Source organism: Sarcophilus harrisii, chromosome 3 (genome assembly GCF_902635505.1).
Source record: "Sarcophilus harrisii chromosome 3, mSarHar1.11, whole genome shotgun sequence".
Taxonomy (NCBI): Eukaryota; Metazoa; Chordata; class Mammalia; order Dasyuromorphia; family Dasyuridae; genus Sarcophilus; species Sarcophilus harrisii.
In genome coordinates this window covers 463,143,209-463,166,490 of record NC_045428.1, presented here as the reverse complement: position 1 = coordinate 463,166,490, position 23,282 = coordinate 463,143,209, and positions in this window count along the sequence as shown.

Genomic DNA, 23,282 nt, shown 5'->3' with positions numbered 1-23,282 from the left:
CTTTCGAGTAAGTTCAGGTCTTTTTTGCAACAAAACCTTGAAAGTCTGGTTAGTCATTTAATATCTATTTTCCTTTCTATTCAACACTATACTTATCTCTGTTAAGTATTATATTTTTGGCCCCAACACTAGTTCTTTTGCCCTTTGATAAATAAGTGTTTCAAGACCTGCTGTCTTTTAATGTAGCTACTGATAGGCCTTGTGTGCTTCTTACTGTGGCTCGGCCATAAGAGGATAGTTTTTTTTTTCTTCTTGTTGCTCATATTTTCTGCTTGATCTAGGGGCTTCAAAATTTTGCTATGATATTCCTGTGGGTTTTAATGATAAGATCTCTTTCAGGATGATCAGTATATATTTTTTCCATTTCTTGTTTCTCCTCAAGTAAAGTTTTTTTCTTGTTTGCAAGGAAAAAAAGAAGCTGTTGACATTTTCTGAGCTACTCTTCCATGTTCCCAAAATCCTTCCAGAAAAAGCTTTTGACAAACCATAACTCACATTCTTATTTTAAAACACGAATGGATATAGGATTAAAGGGAGCATTTCTTAAAATTAGCCAAAATCATCAACAAACATTTTTGTAATGGAAGTAAGTTAGAAGTCTTCCCTATAAAATCAGGAGTGAAACAGGATGCTCATTATTATCATTACTATTAGAGAAGTTAAAATATTAATTATAGCAATAAGAAAAGAAAAACAAATTGAAGGAACTAGAATAGGCAATGAGAAAACAAAACTATCACTCATAAATGACATGATAGTATACTTGGTGAACCTTAATGAATCAACTAAATAGCTAGTTGAAATAATCAACACTTTTGCAAAGTTTCAGATCATAAGATACATTCACATAAATCATGAGAATGTCTTTATATAACTAATAAAACCCAGCATTAAGAAATAGAAAAAATTCCCTTTAAAATAAGTGTAAACAATATAATAATAGTTTCCATCAAGTCAAATCCACAAACTATATAAACAGTACAAAACATTCTTCACATAAATAAAATAACTCAAAAAGGAAAATGTCATCCATATCCAGATAAAGAACTTCTGGATTCTGAATGCATATTCAAACATATTTTTCCACTTACCTTATTTTCATGTTGTTTTATTTTCTTTTTAATCTTTTCTTCTTTGACAATTGTGAGTAATATAGATATATGTTTTACATGATAGCACATGTATAAACTATGCTGTCTATGATTTTTGGAAGAGTATAGGAGAGAGAAAATTTTGACATTTAAAATCCTTTAAAAATGAATTCTAAAATGTTTCTTGACAAGTCCTGAGGCACTTGGGTTTACGTGACTTGCCCAGGATTACACAGCTAGGAGGTATTAAGTATCTGAGACAGATTTGATTTGAACTCTGGTACTCCTGACTTCAGGGCTGGTGCTCTATCTACTGCAGCACCTAGCTGCTCCTATAAAATACTTGAAAAAATTTATAAAGATAAGGCAGGAATAAAGGACATCTCCAATTTACCCCTCAACAGAGGTTACATACTGCATATTTTTGGACTTTTTCTATGTATTGACCAATTATGCTGATATTTCTCTCTAAAAATACTAATTTTTACGTGGAATATCTCTCTGGAAGGAGAGATATGGGGATACTTGAGATAATTATTACATGTAAGAAACAGGAGATATTAATATAACTTTTTAAAAAAGGAATACTGCTGTATTCAATCCCTTCTGCTATCCACTTCCTTTAATTTTTTTTTTATTATAGCTTTTTGTTGACAGAATATATGCACAGGTAATTTTTCAACATAGTCCCTTGCAATCACTTCTGTTCCAACTTTTCCCTTCCTTCCCTCCACCCCCTTCCTATGCAGGCAGGCAGTCTCATACATGTTAAACATGTTAAAGTATATTTTAAATACAATATATGTATACACATTTGTACAGTTCTCTTGCTGCACAAGAAAAATCAGATTCAGAAGGTAAAAATAACCTGGGAAGGACAACAAAAATGCAAGCAGTCCACACTCATTTCTCTGGGTATAGTTGGTTCTGTTCATCATTTGATCAATTATCCACTTCCATTTTATGGATGAGTTTAAGATATATGTTCTCTTGACGATGACCTATTCTCTTTTCTGGCACTGACATCACTCTAGTGTAAACTCTCATCATCCTACACCTAGATTATTGAATTAGCCTGCTGATGTTTATACCTGCCTCAAGTCTCTCTCCATTTCAATTAATTCTGCATTTTCCCATCAAAGTTAATTTCCTAAAGTTCAGAACAAACCATGTCATAATCTACTGAATAAAGTCTACTAATTCTCTATTGCCTTCAGTATCAAATACAAAACTCTAATTTTGACACTTAATGTTTTATAACCAATTCAGCCCTTCAACCACCACACACATGCTTTTCTATAAACCTTGTGCTTTATTCATGACATGTACTCTGCAATCCAGTGATACTGGTATCTTTGTTCACCAAACAGAACACTCTGTTTTCTCAGATCTGAGAATTTTCTCTGACTGAATTATATTTATAGAATATTCTTCCTCTTTCAGGTCCCAACTAAACTACCATCCTTTATAGAAAATTTCTCTTAATTCTAAAATATTTTCTTCTATTAATCATTTCCTATTTAACTTTTATACAGCTTGCTTTTGAATAATTTGTTTATTATCTTCCCTATTAAATTGTAAGTTCCTCGAGGTTAAGGAATGTCTATTTTTTCTTTTTGTGTTCAGTACTTAGCAAATTCTTTTCGCATAGTACATATTTAATAAGTGTTTATTGACTAAATTTCCAGTAGCATGTGCTATCCTCAGGGGTAGTAGCACAATGTCTTTGACATAGTAGGTATTTAATAAATCTGAGCTGAAATTAAAGAGAATAATTTTCAAACTAGAAAGGCAGAACAAAACAGTCAACAGGCAATTGATGACTCCCACACACCCTTGGGGCTCAGCCCTTTGACTGCCTTTTTCAGAATGATTTTCTTGATTTTCCGAATTGTTGGTACCATTCCCTTAATAGAAAATCTTGAATTCATTTTATACATATGTATATATGTGGATCATTTATATCCATGTTATTTCCATTTCCCCCACTAAAATGTAAGCTTCTTGACTTCAAGACTATTTCTTATATTTTGCAGTAAAAAAGTACTTAATGAATGAGTTTTTCTTTGATGGAATAAAGTTAATTGAGTTCTTGGTAAAATATGACCTGTTCTAAACAGTGTTTTTCAGTTTATGGAAAAGATATTATTTTTCAGCCATCACAACTGATATTTGAAGTATTGTGTATAATTATGAATTAATATTTTTCAGGAGGGATATAATAGATTCTTCAGTTTATAATCCAATGAATCTGATATAAATTACTGGACAATTCTAGAATGCATTATTAAAGAAAGGCTTCCCATCACTTAGAAAGGTAAGTGGTGGTCACTACAAACCAGCACTGGTTCATTAATTATGAGACAGGGTAGTTAGATGGCTCAATGGATAGACTAATGTCTCTGAAGTCAGGAAGACCCGAGTCAAACCTAGCCTCAGACACTTAACTCTTTTTTTTTTTTTAATTTATTATTTAATAGCCTTTTATTTACAGGTTATATGCATGGGTAACTTTACAGCATTGACAATTGCCAAACCTCTTGTTCCAATTTTTCCCCTCTTCCCCCCCACCCCCTCCCCTAGATGGCAGGATGACCAGTAGATGTTAAATATATTAAAATATAAATTAGATACACAATAAGTATACATGACCAAAACGTTATTTTGCTGTACAAAAAGAATCAGACTCTGAAATATTGTACAATTAGCTTGTGAAGGAAATCAAAAATGCAGGTGTGCATAAATATAGGGATTGGGAATTCAATGTAATGGTTTTTAGTCATCTCCCAGAGTTCTTTCTCTGGGCGTAGCTGGTTCAGTTCATTACTGCTCCATTGGAAATGATTTGGTTGATCTCATTGCTGAGGATGGCCAGGTCCATCAGAACTGGTCATCATATAGTATTGTTGTTGAAGTATATAATGATCTCCTGGTCCTGCTCATTTCACTCAGCATCAGTTCGTGTAAGTCTCTCCAGGCCTTTCTGAAATCATCCTGTTGGTCATTTCTTACAGAACAGTAATATTCCATAATATTCATATACCACAATTTATTCAGCCATTCTCCAACTGATGGACTTCCATTCAGTTTCCAGTTTCTAGCCACTACAAAAAGGGCTGCCACAAACATTCGTGCACATACAGGTCCCTTTCCCTTCTTTATAATCTCTTTGGGATATAAGCCTAGTAGTAACACTGCTGGATCAAAGGGTATGCACAGTTTGATAACTTTTTGAGCATAGTTCCAAACTACTCTCCAGAATGGTTGGATTCGTTCACAACTCCACCAACAATGCATCAATGTCCCAGTTTTCCCACATCCCCTCCAACAATCATCATTATTTTTTTCCTGTCATCTTAGCCAATCTGACAGGTGTGTAGTGGTATCTTAAAGTGAGACACTTAACTCTTAATAGCAACGTGACCCTGGGTAAATCACTTAATTCTATCTGACTCAAAAAAAAAAAAAAAAAAAAAAAAAAAAAGAGTCAGACCAATGTAACTATTTCTTTTCACTCCTCTTTTGACTGTCATATCAGAGAAATGGAAAAATATATAATAAATCTGGATCCAAAGCATTGAACAAATCTGAAAAAAATGTTTTTGAGCAAAACGGAGACATGCTTTAAGTACAATTGAATTGAGTTGGCTAGAATTGCTTGACTGAACTCAAAGTAAATTCATTCCTGTATTAACATCTTTAGTAAAGTCTCAAAAGGCACTGACCTTGGCTCTGCTTTATTCCATATTGTTATTAGTCATTGGCTTGAAAGTATGGGTAGCATATTTATCAAATTTACAGATGACACAATACTTGGAGAGATATTCACATACATACACATATATATATATGCATAAACATATATACATATATGTATAATATGCACACATGCATAGAATCATGTATACATAAGAGACATGGTCTGAAATCAGCAAGATGAAATATAATAATTCTCATACATGAATTCAAGCATGAATTCAAATAATTAGCAGCAGAGGCAAAGTACAATTGGGGGGGAGGAGAAAGGGATTATCATGGGACATCTAAAGTAGTTGCCAAGCAAAATTGTCTGTCCTTGCCTTATTGGAACCCCTGGACTTGGCTCCTTATTGTTTCCAGGCAGTTAGATCTTTATATGTCTATGCCCCTAATAATACAGTGTCTTAGTCTGAAATACTACGGTCATTTGTGTCATCACCCAGCAAACCTGGCATAGCTCTATCCTGCTCTTAATTGCACCAGTGTACAAATAAGTACAAAAGTCTTCAAAGTGGTTTAAAATAGTTTAAAAAAAACAATAATTTAGGAAAAATTTGTCTAGAAATTAGTTCATATTAAAAAGAAGTGAGGTTTTCATTACAGTATGAGAGCCAACTCTTAACTTTAACAAGGTTTTTAGGACAATGTCAGAGCCAATTCTAATTCTAACAAGCTCACAAGAAGTGATTGTTAATTTTTTAATATTAAGATTTATACTCTGTATATCAGCAAATGCTACAAATAAAAACTTTATTATTCTTTGACTATCTAGACATAAGAAAGTGCTGAGAAAAAGATTAATAATGCAAATCAAACATAGAAGTATATTGTGCAGGCCCCTCTGCCCCTGAGTTAGTCATTAAACATCTATTAGCACTATCTGGGTTTTGTATAGTATAAGCTCAAAATATAATATCTTATGGAAGCCAAAAATATTTTTGTAATGTTAGCAGAAATTATTATTTCTATTAGAATTTATTTATTTATTTTTGTTATTTTTATTTTTAATTTATTTATTTCTATTAGAATATGGTAGATGAGAGTTCTCTATCATACTCTGGACAGATCCTTATGAAGTATTACCTCTAATTTTGCATGCACATTTTAGAGGAAAGAAACATTTGACTATCTGGAATGTTTCTAGATGATGATGATGATGATGATGGTAGTGATGTTCATGATAATTATCATAATGATTTGGAGGAAATTACTTCAACCTACCTCAAATGAGTGTATGTATGTGCAACAGTATGAGACATACTAGTTATATTCAACTCCATGGAAAGATTTGCAATAACATGTATAATTGTCTTTCAGTATTGGAAAGTTTCTCAAGTAGAAAGTTCATTAGATTTATTCTACTCAAAAAAAAGAAAACTAGAATTATTTGATGCAACTTAGGGGAAGGTAAACATTGGATAAAGGCAAACTTCAAACAATTAGAAAACTTCTGAATATAGGGGAGATTTGATTATAAATCATGGATTTTCCATTAATATTGGTATTCAAAAGAAGCTGCAGGGTAACTTTTTGAGTAAATCCAATCAACAAGCATTTATTTAAGGGACTATGTATTGTTGATATTTTTTTTCTTTTAGGTACATAACAGCTATAGTTCAATAAGTACAGATAACAATTGAACTATATCTTTTAGTAATTTTAGTAGTCTTGCTTATGTCCTTCAATAAGTCATCATCTGATAAACTGCCCAGAATTTTTTTTTGTTATTTTAACATTCAATATATCAAATGAGATATTTGCAAAACACTTAAATAAAACTACATACTATAGGCATTTAATACATCTTGGTTCCCTTTTCTTTCCATAGATAATAATGAAACATAGACTTATTATAATTTGTTTTCCTTACATGATTGTTCAACTTTTTTTTCTGATCATGCATTGGTGATGTGATTTCCCTTACTATAGTTCATTACGTTCCTATTCCAATGCCATCTGATGGCACAAAGGTGACTACAAACCCACAAATCTTGTATCTGCAGAACTCACATATATACACTCATTTGTGTATTTGGGGAAGACTCTGATATAAGGTCCTTATTTATTATTAACCTGTGACAATCACTGTGGGGCATTTCTCTTAGTGAATCTTAGCAAGATTTTTGCAAAAGATCTCATTAATAGGCTGATTCTATACCTGGAAGAAGTTCATCTACCTCAACCAGTGTGGTTTTAGAAAGGGCCTTAATTTGTTCCATTCTGTTCACATTGAAGCAAAATAGACATTATCCCAGCTGTTAAGAGAAAATCTCCCCATGCAAATGTAGGCTTTAAAAAAGGGCCTAGAAGGGAAAGAGACCTGTATGTGCAAGAATGTTTGTGGTAGCCCTCTTTGTAATGGCCAGAAACTGGAAACTGAGTGGATGCCCATCAATTGGAGAATGGCTGAATAAGTTACGGTATATGAATGTTATGGAATATTATTGTTCTATAAAAAATGACCAACAGGATTATTTCAGAGAGGCCTGGAAAGACTTACATGAACTGATGCTGAGTGAAATGAGAAGAACCAGGAGGACATTGTACAGGGCAACAACAAGACTATACAATGATCAGTTCTGATGAATGTGACTCTTTCCAACAATGAGATAATTAAGGCCAGTTTCAGTGATCTTGTGATGAAGAGAACCATATACACCCACAGAGAGTACTATGGGAACTGAATGTGCATCACAACATAACATTCTCACTCTTCTCGTTGTTTGCTTGTATTTTGTTTTCTTACTTATTTACTTTCCTTTTTGATCTGATTTTCCTGTACAGCAAGAGAATTGTATAAATATATTTACACATATTGCATTTAAAATATTTTAACATTTATATCATATATTGGATTGCTTGCCATCTAGGGGAGAGATTAGGGGGAAGGAGGGGAAAATGAGAAATACAAGCTATGCAAGGGTCAGTCTTGAAAAATTGCCCATGTATGTGTTTTGAAAATAAAATGCTCAAAAAAAAAGATCACCTGCCAGTAATAAGATAACAGACACTGGGGTCCTTTCTTGAACTAAATTGTCAAACATTCAAACTCTACTGCAGAGAGCACAACTCTCTTAGGCTAGCTACATTGAAATGCCAAATGCATGCTTTCCAGAAAGAGTATTTTTTATGGAGAACTCACACAGGGCAAGCATTGAGAAGGTCAACCGAAAAAGCGATAAAAGGACACTATCAAGGGCTCCTTTAAGAACTTTAGAATTGATTGTATGACATAAGATACACTGGCACAGAAGACTACCCAGCATGCTATGCCCTCATCTGAGAAGATACTGTGCTCTGTGAGCACAGCAGAATTGAATTAGCTCAGAAGAAACAAGATGCTCAAAGTCAGAGAATCTACCACCAATGTTCATAGATACGATTTGTGCATGACCTGTGGCAGAGCATTCTGAGCTCATCATAGTCTGATCAAGTAAAGTTGGACTCATTAACTTGATTCTAGCACAGCAATGTCATTTTGGGTAGTGGGAGGTGGAACGAGGGAAAGGATACTGCATTGATGAGAGAGATTTACTCCAAAAAAAACTTTTAGTTTCTTCATATATTCCTTCAGGTGATTTTTTTTCTGAAAATAATATATTGCTGGCTTGAACATATCCTTCTACCATGTTTCACGTATATCTGAAGGAGAGGGAAATTAGAACACAAAGTTTTGCAAGGGTTAATGTCAAAGAATTATTCATGCATATGTTTTGAGAAATAAGCTATAATAAAGATGATATATTAATTCATACTCAGTTTATATAACATGGATTTCTCCTTTCAGTTACCCACAATGATGAAATGTTTTATTATTTGAAGATGAGATTCAGCTGATTGCATAAATATATTAAAGCTACAGAGATTCCTCTCTTAAATCCATAAATATATTAAAGCTACAGAGATTCCTCTCTTAAATCCATAGATAATCAAAGGACTTTAGTTCAACAATCTAGAAATAAAAAATGGTAGAAGAAAGACTATTTCTTAAATTGTTACAGTCAGTCAATAATGAGAACATATATGCATGCATATGTGTCTACACATATACACATATGTGCACATATATAAACAAATGCTATATTCTATACATATAAAATATATGTGTATAATTACATATATTCCATGGTGACATTATACATACATAATTTATCACATGATAACGTTTGTCATATATTATTGTGGAATCTTTACTTTTGTATCATTTATTATATGTGTTATACTTTTATCACAGATCATGTGATATATACATGTTATTTGGTTTCCCTATAGTCACACAGAAGTTACCAGTGGCAGGATTTGAATCTGTCTTCTAGGTTCCAAATCTAAAAAATTATCTAACAAAATAGATAATTTAATTTTCTTCTCTTATAAATCAAACCACAAATAATGATTTAAAACCCTTTATGTGAGAAATAATGCAGTAGGTGAAATGATAAATAAGAAAATGAAATAATCCAGATAATAATTATTAAATCTGGTCACTGCTCTGAAAAAAATCACCTATTTGAAGAATAATGATATGTACATAAATGAAAAGATAATTAATACGAATAACAATATTTAAAGATAAGCTTTTAAAGAAATTTCCTACAATTTAACCCACTATCTTGCACAAAAATCACTTTCATGACAGTGTGTACAAAAGCCAAGAAGGAATGTCAATTTCTTTTTTTTTTTTTTTTGACTAATGCAATTGGGACTTAAGTGACTTGCTCAGGGTTACACAGCTAGGAAGTGTTAAGTGTCTAAGACAAGATTTGAACTCAGGTCCTTTTGACTTCAGGGCTGGTTACTTTATCCAATGCACCACCCAGCTGCCACCAAGAATATCAATTTCTTATCATGAGGGCTTGTGTTATTGGAGTTGATCATTGAATGGGAAAGGAGAAGGATAGAAGCATTATGGATGGTTAAATTGCGTCTACTATTTATTACTCTTTACATGACTATGTGAAGCTTATATTCTTTTTTTCATATTTTTTATATTTTTATATTTTAAAACATAGGAATGGATAATTTTTCAACACTGACCCTTGCAAAATCTTGTGTTCCAATGTTCTCTCCCTTTCTCCTACTCCCCTCCCCTAGATAGCAAGTAATCCAATATATGTTAAATCCAATATATGCTAAAAACAATATATGCATACATATTTATACAATTATCTTGCTGCACAAGAAAAATCAAATCAAATAAAAAAATGAGAAAGGAAATAAAATGCAAGCAAACAGCAACAAAAAGCATGAGGATGCTATGTTGTGGTTCACACTCAGTTCCCACAGTCCTCTCTCTGGGTATAGATGGCTCTCTTCATCACAAGATCATTGGAGGAATACATTCTCTAGGCTTCAGATCCTTCATCTATAATGAAGCATTTAGGTTTCGTTTAAGCTCTCTTGTAGTCTAAAACTATAATCTGACTAAATACAATGGATAGAATCAATAGCATTTGATAACTAATTGCAAAAGGGAAGTCAAGAGGAGAAGGCAGAGACAAAGATAGTGATTATTGTTTTGAAATGTTAAGCTAGAATTATCTTTACCTTTTCTTCAAAGAAGGAAACATACACAATACAAGAAAGAGTTGTTAGAATTCATTTTGTGTACAAGGATTTAAGAGTAGATTTTCACTTCTCACTTATGTTTCCATTTTTCTTCTTCCTTTCTCTCTCACGGCCCTATATCTTTTCTTTCTCCCTTAGTAGATCTAAGGAATCTCATCAAGGTTCTGCCTTGGAGTCTTATACAATCTCATGTGAAAACTGCTACACCAGGTTAGCTAAAAGACAGGATTGTATTGAGATGGCTTCATTCAGGGAAGACCTTTTGATCTTTTGTCCCTGATCAATATATGAGCTCTAATTATGTTGAAATTCCTGTGATTGCTATAGCTCTCTGGCACTACAAACATAGAGTTGACCTATGATCAAAATACCAAGAATACAAACTGATTTTCCAAACTTTAACCAAATGTTTTAAGGGAGATGGTAGAGAGACAAAATTAAATTCTACTCTTTAGTGATACTGAGCTCAATTGATACAATGAACAATGTTTTTATGGATTATACCCTAAGAAGAAATGCTAGGATAGAAATATATAAGCATATTGGTAATATCATTCATTTACTGAAAGTGGCAGCAATGATACAGGATACCCTGGCACTGGAGTTATAGATTAGGGCATCAAATCTTGCCTCTTGATCACTCACTGACATGATCTTGCTCAAGCAATTTAACTTTACTGGATTTTGGCTTCATAATCTGTAAAATACAGGGCAGGTTGTAAAATAGAAAACCTCAGAGGTTCCCTCTAGTTTTTTATTTAGATTCCTAAATTTTCTCCTGTCATAACTAAAATTCTTAGGCATTTATTTTTTAAGTTTGGTTTTCACTGTCACAAGTTATAAGAGGTCATTGTAGCCCAGCTATCTCCTTGAAGAAGAATTCCCCAAACAGCTTTCTGGGTTAGTGAGATTTCTCTGAGTAAAGCCTTCCAATAAGGCAAAACTTATCTACTCCTAAAAAAAAAGCCCATTAGATTTTGGACGGTTCTAATTGTTAGGGAGCTATCTGTATATGTTTCAGGAATCCATCTCTCTGAATATTCCACATATTTAGTTCTCTAAATGGGCTAGCCAGAACAATTCAAATGCCTTTCTCACTTAACAGCCCTTCAGATAACTGATGTGCTATGTATCTATTAATTCTTCTCTTCTTTTGGTCAGACAACACTATTTTTAAAAATTTAACTTTGTGTGACAGAGGTCTATGATACAATGTTTTTCCATGTCATCTGCTTCTGTATGTGATCATTTGCCAATCATTTTTTTTGGTAAAATATGAGGGATAAAATTAAACTCGATGCTTTAGATATAGCCCGAGGAAGGCATCAAAACTATTTGCTATGTATGTTTTTTTTTTTTTGAAATTGAAACTATTTTTTCCCTTATGCATGGAATGCACTCACCTATTCTCTCTCTTTTCTCTATCATTTATTCCAGGTTCTCTGTTTGGCCATGATTACCAAACTTCTTTTTTTGAGGCAATTGGCATTAAGTGATTTGCCCAGTACCACAGGGTTAAGTGTCTGAGGTCACATTTGAATTCAGGTCCTCCTAACTTCAGGACTGGTGCTTTATCAACTGTACTACCTAACTGCCCGAAAACTTCTTTATTCAAAAGAAAAACATTTATGACCACAAGCAAAAGCAATGAGTGTGTCCCTATATATATATCAGTCCAGTATTTAAGACTGGAATATTTAAGTGTTATCTTTGTGGTTTGTGCCTATAATAAGTATATTTTATACTAGTTGATCAGCAATATTTTAAAGTGTTTTATTTTTCCAAACACATGCAAAGATAATTTTCAACATTCCCCTTTGAAAACTTTGTTTTCCAATTTTTCTCCCTTTCTTCCACTTTCCCCTTCCCCAAGTCAGAAAGCAGTCTGATATGTTAAACATGTGCAATTCTCCTAAATATATTTCCACATTTGTCATGTTGCACAAGAAAAAAAATCAGATTAAAAGGGGGAAAACATGAGAAAGAACAAATAAACAACAATAGAAAAATAAATAAATTTGTGCTTTGCTCTACATTCAGTCTCCATAGTTCTCTCTCTGGATAGGGATGGCACTTGAGACAAATCCATCACAGTTGGTCATCACATAATTTTATTGTTACTGTATACAATGTTTTCTTTGTTCTGCTCACTTTCCTTGGCATCATTTCTGGTAAGTCTGTCCAGGCTTTTCTGAAATCAGCCTTCTCTTCATTTCTTATTGAACAATAATATTCCATTATATTCATATACCATAACTTATACAGTTATTCCTCAATTGATGCCCATTCATTCAATTTTCAGTTCCTTGCCACTGCAAAAAGGGCTTGAGCAGCAATATTTTGCCTAGATCTTATGTTCTAGATAGCCCACATCTGTACAAATGTGATTACTTGAAACTAAGGCTTTTCTACATATTTAAAAGAAAGTCACCAAACTGAAAACCACCTGAAAAATTCATCCTAAAAACTGTTTTTTAAAAAAGAAATAAAATTATATTTAAAAAAAATCACAAAATCATGAAAATCTGAGTTGGAATGGATGCCATAAACCAATTAGTTAAATGTGCATTGGAATGAAAATTTCATACTTTTCTTAATTAGTTTGAATTGACTTCAATCTTACTCAAATCCTACTTTCTGTCCTTAGCCTTGGGTAAATTGATTTTGTTTGAATTTATCCTGAATCATTTTTCCCCAGAATTATTTTCTATTGGACACAGATCAATGAGATTCTACATTTTTTAACATGATACCACTAGTCTCTCCTTCACACTTTAGAAGTAGTCCAATACTTGCTTATTGATAAGTTGTCCATATCTTAAATGACTTTCTCCCTAACAGTTATCAATATTTAACTTGTATTTTAGTTGTTTTTCGTCTCTGCTTAGATGTTACAACTAATTAAGATGCAATCTTGTATTCCTTTTTTTTTTTTGCTCTAGTTCTTGTCTTTTTCAATCCAAGTGACTTGAAAGGAAATTTAGGATCACATGAGGCAATCTCTCTCAGTAATATAATACTCTGTGATGTCCTTTTCCACAAGGATTTTTCCCTCTATACCTAACTCTCAAAGGAAAAAGGGACCTTTTCATTTATGAATAGAAACTTGAGTTAATTATTATTTCCTTTAGTAAATATAATGCTTCCCTTTACAACAATAGTTTTCTTCACTGCTTCAGATTGAGATTGTCCCTTGAAAGAGGTTATAATTACAAAATCTCAGATGTACTAGATACTACTTTGTAAATAGGCTCAGTGTTTCTTTAAGTACAAAGTTTTTTTAAACATATAAGAGAAAACTTAAAGCTCTATGTAAGAAGGTAAAACTTTATAGCTGAGGTACCTAAGACCTTCGAGGATTAATGGAATGCCCCAAATTCACATAGCCAATAAATATCTGAGACAGGATTTGAATTCAGATCTTCTTCAGTCTAGGCCCAACACAAGCTATCTCTCTACTGGAAGGAAATACATTTAAGTCTGTATCCATGCTTGTACTGCCAAATCAGATAGGGAAATTGGGACATGCTTATAGGAAAGTAGGGAAAAAGTGTCTTTTCTACAAAGAAATAATCCTGCTTTGGCACAGTAGTCCTAAATAAATCATATAATAAACTCTAGTTTGTTATTTTGTCCTTCTCACGTAAGTAAAAAAAAAAATTAAAATCTCACTTTTCTATAAATTATGTAGTTAAAAGCAAAAAAGAGAATGTGCATAACTGGTTCAATACAGGAGTGATATATATTGATAGGCCAATATGTGTGTGCATATACATGTTTGTATATATTTACTCATAAGTAAACACTTTATATTTTCATGTATATACACCCACCACATAAATATGACTGTTGTCATTATTATAACCTTCAGACTAGATCTGGAATTGAGAGAATTAAAGAAAAGTTAAATAATGAGGTTAGGGGATTGTATTTCTCTGATGACAGCAACAGACAGAAAAAGTCTCTGAAAACAGAAAGATCTAGCTAATAAACATGTCTCTCTTCATAATGGCAATCTATGTTATGCATATTGCAGAGAATATTGCAAATTATAGACAATTTCTCTCCAAATTATTCGTTTCCTCCTAATCATGAAGTGAGTATAATTCTCTTATCCCTTAGGCTTGTCTTTCCCTCCCTGAGACCTTAACTCTGATCACTTGTAAGGTTTGATAATAATAACTGTAAATCATAATTTTAAAAAATAACTTTTAAAAGAATTGGTGTGGTGCTGTACTTGAAAATAGAGCATACCAGATTATAATATGATGTGAAGGAATGCATCTCTTCTACCGACCCAGGTCATTAGTCACCAGACTGAGTATGGTTCTACAGATAATCTTAAAGCTATAGACAGTGCCCTAAGCAAGCAAGAGGAAGATGGATGCTGTGGCCTGGAATCCATTCTCAACTCCTACTCTATTGGTTCATCCTGATAGGCAATCCCTTTGATTGGACCTTGCTGGCCCATCCTAATATATTATTTCCTCTTGCTTTATTAGCACCATACTTCTATTATATGTCTCTTTCCCTATAGTTTATATTTTAGAAAGAGAAAACCATTATTTATGCCCCAATTCTCTGTTGTTTGAGAGGACAAGCATGGATACAGACATTAACATACTTTCTTCCAATTTAGAGGTAGTTGGTGGTACAGTGAATAGAGCCTTGGGCCTAGAGTAAAGAAGACCTGAATTCTAATTCGGCCCCAAATATATTTTAGATATTTGACCTTGGGCCATTCAATTAGTATTTGATGGCTTTAGTTTGTTTAACTATAAAATGAAGATAATAATCATACCTCCCTCAGAAGATTGTCATGAGGATTAAATGAGATAATATTTGTAAATACCTTTTATCAATGCCTACTACAGATTAAATGGTATATAAATGCTTATTCCTTCCCAGTCCCCTTCTTTTCTCCATTTATGTTATATTACTTCTGAGGCCAAAAGTCTTCAAAGACCTAAGATAATTTGGCCAATACAGCCCATGTACAGATATAACTCTAGATCAATAAATGCTCTTCTCAATAGTATTGAAGGAAAGGAATAAAAAAATACATAAAGGGCTATTAAACTGTGCATACCAAATAGTGTTTTTTTTTCCTTTGACCCAGCAGGGTTTCTACTGGGTCTGTATCCCAAAGAGATCATAAAGGAGGGAAAGGGCCCCACAAAAATGTTTTTGGCAGCTCTTTTTATAGTGGTAAGGAATTGGAAACTGAGTGGATGGCCATCAGCTGGGGAATGACTGAATAAGTTATGGTATATGAATGCTATGGAATATTATTGTTCTGTAAGAAATTATCAGAGAAGCCTGGAAAGACGTATATGAACTGATGCTAAATGAAATGAGCAGAACCAGAATTTCACTGTACACAGCAACAACAAGATTATAAGATGATCAATTCTGATGGATTTCAACAGTGATATGATTGAGGCCAGTACCAATGATCTTGTGATGATGAGAGCCGTCTACCTCCAGAGAGAGGACTAGGAACTGAGTGTGGGATCATAACATAGCCATTTTCACTTCTTTTGTTTTTTTGTTTGAATTTTATTTTCTTTCTCACTTTTTGATCTGATTCTTTTGTGTAGGAAGATAATTGTATAAATATGTATGCATATAATGGATTTAATATCTTTTACCTTGTTTAACATACATTGGACTACTTGCCATCTTTAAGGGTGGGTGGGATGAAGGGGAGGAGTTAGAACACAAGGTTTTTTACAAGGGTGAATGGTGAAAAATTATCCTTGTATATGTTTTGAAAATAAAAAGCTTCAATAAAAAATAAATAAACCAAGGCAACATCCAAGCTATTTTCAGCTTTGTAGGACCTGCCATAGTTTGTTTTGTGCTTTGATAGGTTCTAAGAATTCAGGATTACCTCAAAACTACAATGAAGTAAAAAAATAGTACTATAATATAGGATATGAATACACACACATGCATGTATAACCTAATTCTATTCAATTGCATTGTTTATAAATGGAACATTTAAAATTTTAGAAATCTCTCTCTGAACTTCATATATCTAAGTTCCCATTTTTCTTTTTTGGTTTGTTTTTTTGCAAATAAATTTTGTCATTTAACAATAGATGTATAAATACATGGATAGATACATGGGGTTTGGGGTTTGATATCCTGTCCATTGAGTATGTTCCATTGGCCATTTAGAAAAGATTCTGGGAGGACCAGCTAGGAGATGAAAAACCAAACCTCAAATGTTAGCATTAGAATATAGTCCGGATAAAATGTTTGACTCTACCGTTTCTAGTTTTTACAATCCATGATTCTATAAATGTGATTGCTTAAACACAGACCCCCTCAAAGAGAAAAAGACTAGGCCAATGTCATTGCATTATTTTCATTGCTTAACATAATATATTACCTCTACAGATAACTAATAAGCATTTACTAAATTAACACTGAATTCAGAGAAAAATAAAACACAAAATCACCTATTGAGTGTCAAACTATAAAACTGAGCCTTGTTATATTGATTTTTTCACCTTTCCAGCATGCTACAGATGTAGAATGAATTAACCTTGCTGCCAGATATAAGGTATATGTAAAAAAATTAGTTGGCATGTTTATTTTCATAGTTATCCCACTGTCATGGTGCCATGAAGTTTAGAATAATGAAAGGATGCAGAGAATTAGAGAATAATGTCTTATGATAACTCAAACCAGCAAAGCTGTCAGATAAGGGATTGAGTCAAGAATGAAAGTCCGAGTTTGCACTGAGACAGCTCTTAGTATAATCTCTCACCCTGCCAATACAACCAAGTATTATTGTTATTGTTTTAATTTTATAATAGTTATCAAGAAAAATAAAATCCTAATTTTGATCTAGCTTCCATCCAGATATTTCTCCTTCTATATATAAACATAAGGTTCTTTTCAGTAATTACCACCTGTACCTTTTGAAGAAAGAAAAGAGCTGATCTGAATATCTGCATCTTTAGTTCTGTATCAAATAATCTTCGTTGAAGTTCCCAATAAGACCATGATTTCGAACTCCATGTCCCCTTTGCATGTGGAGAGCAGTAAGGCTGACTCAAAAAGCAGCAAATCCCCCAAGACCCTTGAGACAACCCAGAGAGACAGCCACAGAAAGGTCATGGAGAAGGAAAGTGTGGCTGGCTTTTTAAGAGGCTTTGGCTAAATATACAATCATTAATAACATCTGTGACCATGTGAGCCCTGGAGCCCTGATCAGATCAGCAAAGCAGGATTCAGCTTGATGATCTGGAAGGACTAAGAATGAATATTGCCCTGCTGAAAAGAATGAACTAGGCCTGGCACTTGATGCTCCTTCTGCTCCTGATCTTTGGGAGTTGGGGGATTGGGGAGGGGCATTCTCTCCAGGTGCTGACAGAAGCAGAAGATCAGACCAAGCTGGCCAAATGGTCAGATCCATTATGTCAATTCTCCTTGCAGCTGGGACTAAGGGAACAAATAGTCTAATGCTATTTATTTTGGAAACCACAGACAATTAGGAATTCTTCACTCACTAAGCTCTGGAGAAATAAAAACCTTGCTTGGTCCTGAAGATACCCACCCTGCTGTGATCTAAAGCACCTCAGACACACTTCTTAATACAATGTTAATTAGACTGGGGGGGGGGGGTAAAAAAAAAAAACTAAAGGGGATTGCATTTGAGTCAAATTTCCATGGCTGCCATTGCCCACTGGGCAAAAAAGCCAAAGCCTACATTTGCATGGGGAGAGTTTCTCTTAACAGCTGGAGTGATGTCTATTAATTTTTCTTCCTTTGTGAACAGAATGCAACAATGAAAAGGTTCAAAGAGGCCTCAAGTTCAGACTTAGAATACTCAACCCCCCCCTCTCCTACACACATCCTACAACTTTTAATCTTACAGAGTTGGCTGGTGTCCTGAGAAATAAATTAATGACCCAGATTAAAACTTTCCCAGTATGCAACAGAGAGAGGATTTGAACACATATCTTCTTGATTTATTTCCATGGCAGACTTTCTGTCTTCACCATCATCATGAATGACAATTACGTATATTTTCTAACATTGCAAAACACTTCACGTACATTTTTTCTTTTGAACCTCACACCAACCTTTAAAAATCTTTGTAGGTTCATGAAAAAACAGGAAATTATAGTCTTTTCATTTTTCATCCCTTAATAAGCAAATGCAAACCCTCTCCCAAGACAGGGAAAGGTGATAACTTAGTGCTGCCTGCTTTCTTGAATGGATTTTCCAGCCATGTGACATCCATTGTGCTTCCTTCTGAATTTTATTATTTCAGTGGGATCTGTTATTGATGTTATACAAGGTACTGACTGAAAGACCTTGTGACAAAAATCCAGCTGTGACTGGGCTGATAATTTAGTTCAGTGTTTAATTTTTAAAAAGAATCAGGTATATTTAAGTTGGGGATCAGATTTTCTATAACTGCAAATTCAATTATGGCTAAAGTACGTAAGTTCATAAATAATTTCTTATTTTGCCTTAACCAAAAAGATTTTTATTTCCTCTATATTCTCATTTACTTTGTATTTTGATGCTAAAAACATTAACCTGTCTTCTTTGAACCCAGGAGACAGTAGAATTGTATATATCTGTGTATATATGTAAAAGTGTGTGTAAACTTGCATGGATGTGTACTCTATATATTCTAAGGAATAGCTGGTGTTTCTGTGGTTCTTTATGATTTACAAAGCACTTTTCTGAATATAACCTTGTGAGGAAGGTAAAGTATCATTGTCCATGTTTTCTCAATTATAAAAAAGCTAGATTCAAAGGAGTTCAATAATTTGTTTGCATGGCTGTTCAGCTAGTTTAGTTAAGAGATCACTCAACTTGGAAACAAATCCTCTTGGTACAAATTTCAACACGTCAAATCAGAAGGTTACTAGATTCCTGACCATAGGCCAATTACTTAACTTCTCTGTATATCAGTTTCCTCTACTATAAAATGGAGATATTCATACAACCCATCTCAAAGGATTATTGTGAAGTTTAAAATATAATGAATAATAAATTCTTTGTAAACATTAAAGTACTATGTGAATACTTCTTCTTATTATTATTATAGGTGCATGAACCTAGTCTTTATTTTTTTATTAATATTTGTAACTCCATTTTCAGCATTCTTTCCACCAAACCAAGTTGCTTTCAAGATAAATTCCCCAGGAACACAGGTTCATTAATTCTGAATTATTTGTCCCACAAGGAAACATGAACTGCAAAGGGGTGTATGTCCAAAAGAAGAAGGGGGGAAGAGGAAGCAAGGGAAATGATTTAACCTAATAAAAGAACATCAACTTATATATGTCAAACTAAGATTATTACAATGCATAAGTTAAAATGATTCATAGGCCATTTTAGTTTATGTGGCTGGCATTTCTGAACCAGATAATACCTACAAACATCAATCCTTGACAGCTTCAACAAGCCCAAATTAACATAAAAATTAATGGTTCTCAAATTATTTTCCCAAAATATTAAAAGGGGAAAAAACAAAAGTAAACAAAACTTTCCAGAAACAAACAAAAAAAAGATATAGGCCTTTTAAGAAAAGTTCTTTTAGTACCTTTTATTTTAAAACATATTTGTTAGTTGCAAAAGAGTAAAAAATCCATATAGAGAATATCAAGGGAGTTTTTTTTTTAATTTGTAATATTTTTGTTTCAGAATCAACATGTCTTCTCAACTTTAGTGTCCTACATCAACAGTTGGTCTTGACGGCTTTGAAATTGATATCCCTCATCTTCTGATGTTAGGTTGCTTATTAATATTTTGTATAAGTAAAAATAAAAGCTTACTATAGAATAAATGGCAGATGATAACAGAATTTCATCTCTTTGAGCAACTTAAAGTACAGTTTCAGGAAGATGGACTTGAAACCATTGTTTGCTAAAGTCACTAACTTCTATAATGCATGTACTGCTTGGAGTCTCTCCATCCGCCCTCCCTCCTCCCCCTTCTCAACCTCCTCTACTCCACTATCCTGCAAAAACAAAAACAAAAACAAAAATCAGGTACCCATAAGTGAGGGATGAAAAATGAATTTACCAGATTAATCAAATATAGTCCTTATGAATATATGTAATCTTACCATCAGAAAGAGAAATTCAGTGAATATTCTTCATGCATTCTGGCACATAGCAAATCCTTATATCCTATGTGTTCCAGTTACCAGAAACAAGATCCCATCAAATCTCCAAACATATTCTCTTTCAAAAACAAACAAAAAAATAACTAAATGCAATCTAATTGTAAGAAATAGAATTTTACAAATAAATTTTAAAAAAAATATCAGTTAAACAGAATGATTGATATGTATATTACATGATAATAGCCCATTAATAATAAGGGAAAAGACCTTAGAAAACGTTTTCTCACATTTTCACAGTTAAACGTTCTGATAAAGGCCTCATTTCCAAAATATATACAGAACTGCCTCAAATTTATAAGAAATCAAGCCATTCTCCAATTGATAAATGGTCAAAAGATATGAGCAGACAATTTTCAGATGAAAAAATTGAATCTATTTCTAGTTATATGAAAGAGTGTTCCAAATCACTATTGATCAGAGAAATGCAAATTAAGACAACTCTGAGATACCACTACATACCTGTCAGATTGCCTAAGCTGACAAGAAAAAATAATGATGAATGTTTGAGGGGATGCGGGAAAACTGGGACACTGATGCCTTGTTGGTGGAGTTGTAAATGAATCCAACCATTCTAGAGAACAATCTCGAACTATGTTCAAAAAGTTATCAAACTGTGCATACCCTTTGAACCAGCAGTGTTTCTACTGGGCTTATATCCCAAAGAGACCTTTAAGAGGGAAATGGACCCACATATGCAAACATGTTTGTGTCAGCCCTTTTTGTAGGGGCTAAAAACTGGAAACTGAATGGATGCCCATCAATTGGAGAATGGCTGAATAAGTTATGGCATATAAATGTTATGGTATATTATTGTTTTGTAAGAAATGACCCACAGGATGAAGACAACGAGGCTTGGAGAGACTTACATGAATTGATGCTGAGTGAAATAAGGAGAACCAGGAAATTATTATACACAGCAACAAGATTATATGATGATCAATTCTGATGGATGCGGCTCTCTTCCACAATGAGATGATTTAAACCAGTTCTAATTGTTCAGTAAAGAACTGAAATTCTTTAAGAAGAAGAGAATCAGCTACACCCAGAGATAGAACTATGGGAAATGAGTATAGACCATCATATAGTATTTTCACTCTTTCTGCTATTTTTTGCTTGCTTTCTGTTTTCCTTCTTGGGTTTTTTCTTTCTTTCTAAATCCAATTTTCCTTATGCAGCTACATACTTTTATAAATATGTATACATATGTTGGATTTAACATATATTGTAACATATTTAACATGTATTGGCCTACCTGCCATCTAGGGGAGAGAGTGCTGGAAGGAGGGGGAAAATTGGAACAGAAGGTTTTTCCAAGGGTCATTGTTGAAAAATTTCCCATGCATATGTTTTGTAAATAAATATTAAAATAAAAAAACAAATAAAATTTAATTGACAGATGAATTATTTTATTAATACAAAATTCTCATTTTTCATTTTGTTACTCCTGAATTTCCCATCATTTTTTAAACAATTCTTCATATTTTTGGAGTAAGAAGAATTCTTCATATTTTGTGCAAGAACAATCAGATTAATAAGTACTGTGCTGTACACCAAATTTCTAAAAACTGTCCATTCTATTTTACTGTGTCCACCTTAATGTTGGTTAAGCTTTCCCTTGGAGTCAGCAACAGAGTAGAAGTCTACAGTTTGTGGACATTAAGTCTCCGGGTAATCCACTTGCCTTGAGGCCACTGATTTTGTTGATGTTACTACTTAGTTTGGAGAGGATGTTTATGATTGGTCTTGTACTCTGTACCACAATCACTTTCAGCACTCTCACATCCTATCTCTTCTCCTTAAAATGACAAAGTCCAGTAAATGACCACGTTTCCTGCAAGAGTGTAACCACAGAGTTTTATTGTGCTTGGGATAATGAAAGACAGTGTTGGTATAAGGAAGTCATAAGATATACAAATCTTCAATGGTAAATGATATTTGCTATTGATCTTTACAATTTCATTCCTCCCAACAATTCTCTGACATGTTTAATAGTCTGTGCCTGCTCTAACATGCATATACAGGACCACCAGTTATGGTAGAAATGAAATTTTGAATGCTGTGAATAAGTTATTTTACCTTGTAACATATTTTTCAGGGATGAACACATTGATAATGAGCTTGATATGCACATTTTCAGAGCTGAGTGGTAAGTTCTAAAGGAAAGTGTGGGACAGGATAGATATTAGACTGGCTACCAAATTGAAGTCTACAGAGCTTATTGTGCTGACCTCATTGTTGTATGACCATGAAACCTGGACAGTACACCAGAGCTATGCCAGGAAACTGAATTACATCCATTTAAATTATCTCAGTAAGATTCTGAATACCATCTGGCAGGATAACATACCAACCAATTAGTTCCTTTTTTTTAACTAAAGTGCTAAGCATTCCAATTGTCCTGCAGAGAGTATAACTTTGTTGGGCTGGCCACATTGTTGAATAATAACTATATGTTTGGAAGAAGATTATTGTATGGAGAATTCACCCATGGCAAGCCCTCACAAGGTGGTCAGAAAAAGCAATATAAGGACACTATCGAGGTCTCTCATAAGCATTTTAGTATTGATTGTATGACATGGGACACACTGGCACAGGACCAACCAGTCTAGTGTGCCCTTATCAGAGCAGATGCTGTGCTCCATGAGCAATGCATAATTATATGCATCAAGAATGCTTTCAGCACTCTCATATCCTATCTCTTCTCC